The 5,735-nt window shown below is 35.9% G+C and overlaps 1 non-coding gene across 1 annotated transcript; it reads right to left on the bottom strand.

Annotated features, from left to right (window-relative positions):
* Nucleotides 1-843: 843 nt before the first annotated feature.
* Nucleotides 844-950, bottom strand: LOC116666690. The gene has a single exon (XR_004323596.1). It is a non-coding gene; the product is annotated as a U6 spliceosomal RNA (small nuclear RNA).
* Nucleotides 951-5,735: the final 4,785 nt, after the last annotated feature.

The following is a 5,735-nucleotide window of genomic DNA, read 5'->3' as shown; positions in this document are numbered from 1 at the left end:
TGATTGTACTCTGGCTACTGTTACTGCAGTAATAAACTGCCCTTCGTCTTGGAGCCAAGAGGTTTGTTTTTCTACCAATATCCATGGAACTGTGGCAGGCCAACTTATCAGCTTGCCAGTAGGGTAAAAATCTTAAACTCTTTACAGTTCTGAGCAGTTCTGATTACAAAGATGTGATAGTGACAGAGACATGTCTTTCTGGAAAAGAAAGACAAAGGCCTCCCTTGGGGTAGATTAATGGGTTTTGAAGGAAGTCCTTGAGAATATGTAGAAAATTTATTGACCAAACTGCATGGTCAGTCAGGCAATAAATTCTCCTCTGTTCTGCTTGTTAATGAGGAGATGGTTGCAAACTAAGTACTAGGAAGGCGATTTAAAGAGCTGCCTGGATGGTGGCCTGGTTGCTGCTCACTTTCTTCTGGGTCTGTGCCAGGGTTGGGGGAAATGAGGTAGAGATGAACAGCAAACAGATCAAAACCAAAGTGTCGACAAATAGATCAGCTACTGATATGTTGTATGCCAAAAATAGTGCATTGTGTTATTGAAAAGGACAACTGAAGGCAAGTATTGAGAACATTTGCATGATTTTAGACTTTGTGCTAGACACAGCATACAGAGAAGTTTAAGCAGGGAAGTGAATAGTTTTGTTTTTTTTTAATTGAAGTGTAGTTGACTTACAATGTTAGTTTCAGCTGTACAGCAAAGTGATTCAGTTATACATATATATATATTTTTCAGATTCTTTTTCATTATATGCTATTACAAGGAATTGAATATAGTTCCCTGTGCTATACAGTAGGTCTTTGTTGTCTATCTATTTTATATGCAGTAATGTGTGCCTGTAAAAGAATGGAACACTTTACAAATTTGCGTGTCATCCTTGCGCAGGGGCCATGCTAATCTTCTCTGTATCATCCCAATTTTAGTATATGTGCTGCCCAAGTAAGCAATAACCAGGTTTTTTTAAAGATGTAATTCTGTTGGAAATCATGGAAAGAAACTGGAAGAAGGAGACCAATGAGGAGGTATTGCTGTAGAAAAAAAAAAAAAAAAAGGAAGAGAATAGTACAGACAGAGTTGAATCAGATAAATGGAATGAAAAGATCAGGCGTTGAGCTCACAACCTCCACAGGAGCGGCGTGTGTGTAACCTGAAAGCAGCCCCCAAACTCGGAGGGCAGAGAGAAGAGAAAATCTGACCACTGCAGATTGGTAGGTGGCAGTTTAGATAAACAAGGGAACTTATTTATGAGGCTTGTCTTGGGCGGCAGCAAGATGAATAGATCTCTGCAGCTGCTCGTCAAATCTTAAAAGTTTATATAGAGGCCTTAACTGAGTTCAGTCACATATACCATCCAGACAGACTCATCATCACGTTACTATCTCAAGGCCACGTTCCTGGGCAGCCTGTAGCTGGGGGAGGTCAGCAGACTGCACATCCCAAGGACAGGGGAGGGGACAAGGAGCCTCTAATTGCCCGGGTCCAGGTCTCAGTCCACTGGCAGCCATGTCTCCTCCAGTACTGGCCTCAATAAAAACTCTGAAAAGTAACAAAATATCCTGAAAGTGGGAAGTGTGAGCAGTGTTTTCAATTGTGCCTTCCACTGTCATGGATGATCTAAAGATGTGAAGGTACTCTTGAATATACTGATATTCCATATGCTAATATGTCATAAACTAAGGGGGTCATTGACAGGAAATTGATCTTTCAGTAAAACCATTGTTACAAAACTGATTCAATACCACCTACTCTAAAAACTCAAATAAACTGATATTTACATTTGACTGGCATCTTCCCACACTCCAGCATGAATCATACGTTTTAACTCTGTGGTATAATTAATTTACTTAATGATTGGTCTTTTTTATTTTAGACTAAGATAGTCAATTGTATTTGGGTCTCAACTCAATCTAACTAATCTTAACTAATCTAAATGTCCTGTTAGATATCTGCTACACATACTTTTCCTGACCTTTTATTCATTCTATTCTGATTCATATTTTCCCAATTCTAAGTTTATATTTTTCATTGGTATTCTGCCTTTCTCTGGATGCATTTTTATAAGCCTCTTCCATTGTTTCTGAAGGACCAAATATCATGAAAATCTAGCTAATAAATAAGACTGTGTAAATAGGAATTTTGTTCCTGCTTTTTCTGTAACAAAGAAATGGATAATATTTCTTATGGAGATGTGTTTAGAGATGCTGACTCAATTTGACAAGAGTAGACATGAAGAAATAACAGAGAGGGGCCTGTGAAATTCCCAAAGAGAGGCAGTGAGTAACCAGGATGCCAGAGGGAAAGCAGCTTCACTAAAGAGCAGATATAACTTTCAAACATTGATTTGATGTAAATATAAATTAAAAATTAATTAATGTTAGTTTCAGGTGTACAGCAAAGTGATTTAGTTTCACAGATATATATATATATATATACACATTTTCTTTTCAGATTCTTTTCCATTATATGTTGTTATGAGAAATTGAATATAGTTCCCTGTGCTATCCAGGAGGTCCTTGTTGTTTATTTTATATATAGTAATGTGTAGTCTTAGATGACACATTAGACCAGTTAGACTTAACAGATATATACAGGACATTCCATTTGTTTTTATGCCTGAGTAAAATTCCATTGTGTGTATGCACCACATCTTTTTATCCATTTTTCTATCAATGAACAGAGGTTGCTTCCATATCTTGGCTATTGTAAATGATGCTGCAGTGGACATAAGGTGATTTGGCCACAGTTGCTGCAGGCACCCTGATGGGTGGGGTTACCCCCCAGGCGGCTGGCTATGAGGTGCACTGGCCAATGGAGCTGGCCTCCGGGCTCACTAGCTGTGTGGCTTGGTTGAGACTGCTGCAAACATGGTGGTGATGGGGTGGGTCTTTGTCCTGGTTGTCTCTGAGGCCTGCTTGTGCACTGGACCTAGCTAACTGAAGGGTACAGCCACAACTGCTGCGGGTGTGCTGGTGTACAGGGCCGACCTTCTGAAGCAGGCGCCACTCTGGAGAGGTGCCTGTGTCAGCTAGAGCCACCCCTGGGTATGGCAGGACAGAAGCTTCCTCAGAGGGATGCTGGTGCCTTTGGTATGTTCTTCAGAGAAGTTTTTCTCTGAGAATTCATGCAGGTGACCAAAAATTGGGGAGAAATTATAATATTATTTGCACTAACACTCTAATCCAATCAGTTTTGTGTTGCTAAATAATTTCTCAGAATTGCCAGGCCATTTTCTAGCCAAGAAGCAATGCATTGTTATGAAAATTTGGAGATTAACATAAATGCATCCTCTGCTTCTCCAGAAAGAAATTATTATAAATAATGAATGTTGCAGAAAATGGGGAAAAATTTAAATTTAAAAATGAATAGATAAGCAACAAGGACCTACTGTATAGCACAGGGAACTATATTCAGTTTCTTGTAATAAACATACAATGGAAAAGAATCTGAAAAGAAAATGTATATATATATCTGTATAACTAAATCGCTTTGCTGTACACCTGAAACTAACAATGTAAATCAACTACACTTCAATAAAAAATAAAATTTTTAAAAATGAGAAAAAATAATAATCTTATGTTGGGTGATGTGCACAATTAAATTTCTTAGATGAGTAACACCCTTAAAGGGAACACCACCATGTTTCACATTTATTAATTCTTGAAACTTGATAAGCATACATGGAAGTACGTATATTGAGTCTGTATTCTAAAAAGACAAAATCATGATGATGCCATGTTTTATTGCTTAAAGCCACCTTCTGAGTCAGACTATTGCAGGACAGTTATTTTTGTGGGCATCTCAGATTTCAGATTGAAGGGATTTCCTGCTGTCAAAGCTGAAGCGCCCTGCAGATGCAGGTTATTCCTTTACTTCTGATCAGAAATATCTTTAGCAGCTGATCCCGGCTGGGTTCCAGAGTTGTGAATTGGTATTGTCATTTCTTTCCTAACCACTTAACACTCTACCATGGTGGCGGTAATATAGGGAAAAGTCAGAGCCTATACGGAGAGAAATTCACTGAATGTAAAGGTATATTTTATATTAGGAATATTAGATCTTGGGCTCCCATTCTCAAAATAGCAATGCCCACTCTTGCTAATAGTTGCATCATGTTGTAGAAATTCTGAGTTTGTTTGCACATTATTTTGTTTCTATTAATTTCATATAGATAGAGACACATATAGTTAAAAATTAATTGTATTTTTAAATTATGAAGCAAATAATTCATGTGTATATGCAATGTGAGATGAATTATATTTTATGAAATTATATACTTGGCAAAAGAAATGCTTCGAGTCACGTATGAGAAAATGTTTTCAAGAAGACTTTATAATATTCATTTGATGTAAATAAAATTAAAACTTAATCTTCATGTCCTTTTGGCCAAAATTATTCTTTAGTATTTAGAATATAATTATGCTATATATTTATTTGCTATATTTAAATATATATTTGCAGAGAGTATCCCTACCTCAGAAAATTTTTAATTGTATCTTTTCACAATTAAAGTCTTAGGTTGTCTCTAATGGCTTTACATCTGGAAGTTGAAGGGTTTTAACAGTAAGAGAAATTCAAGAAAATGCTTTATGTCAACAGAATACCATGCTTTGTTCCTAAAAAGTCAGACCTATAAACCAAAGTGGTTAAATAATGAATATGAAGGGGGTTTCTTTCTCCCTCAGAAACATTTATTGCTAGTGGGACTTTCAAAATTCAGACAGTTTTCTGTATTCTTATCTGCTGTTTTTATTGATTAAACTCCCAAGATGGATTTGAAGTATCCATATTTTTTTTATGACTAATAATCTTGATTTGGAAATTGGTATACTGGTTTGCTAGGGCATTCCAATTATACTTCATGTAGCAAAACCTCCAGAGATTTCCAACAGAATATTATTTTTCCATTATCGCTCCGGTTACATCTTGAGGTTTACTGACAATAATCCTTAAACCACTCAGGTTCTCATAGGAGCCCTTCCCCCACACTGACAGAGCACAAAATCAACAAGCGAAAAATGAAATATTGTCACAATAGATAAATTATGGTGATTTTGTCTTTGATGCATGGTATAGAAAATGGTTCTTTCATAATTTTTTTTTTTTTTTTTTTTTGCCTTAAGTTAGCAACAAGATTACCCTGCAGTGAGAATCTTTTCTAAGAGACTTGGGCATTTGTTTAATGCACATTTCTTTTCCACAGTTGCCAACAGTATCTTAGTAGACACAGGGTAAAAATCATTAAGAATCCAACACAATTCCCACATTTTAAGTGGATTGGATTTTAGGATATGCTTTTTCAATTGACCCAATAATCATATTTTTATATATAGATATATTTCACACTAGTCAAAACACATTTTCCCAGCAGGAGTCACCTTACAATAATCCAATTTTCACCTCTTTAATTATTACCTTAAACTGATTTTAACAGTTGGCCTTATCTGGCCTCAATTATCAGTGTTTCTCCTTCATCATAAAAGACTAATTTAAAATCTGGGAGCTTACTGCAGAGAAGTATCTTTTACCACAGTTGGCAAAGAATAAGAAATTTATGTTTTATTTAAAGAAATAGGATGTATCTATTCATTTGTTCATTCAACAATATATATTAAATATGGCTCTAAGTATTTGCAGGCAGTTTGTTATTTTAAAAATGAAAGAAAATTTAAAAAAACCTTTAGCTGTTACTTCAGGCAGCATAGCATTTAAAAATATTATGCTCTCTCTATAGA

Source organism: Camelus ferus, chromosome 1 (assembly GCF_009834535.1).
Source record: "Camelus ferus isolate YT-003-E chromosome 1, BCGSAC_Cfer_1.0, whole genome shotgun sequence".
Lineage (NCBI taxonomy): Eukaryota > Metazoa > Chordata > Mammalia > Artiodactyla > Camelidae > Camelus > Camelus ferus.
The sequence above is the reverse complement of the archived record's forward strand: the minus strand, read 5'-3'. Positions and strand labels throughout refer to the sequence as shown.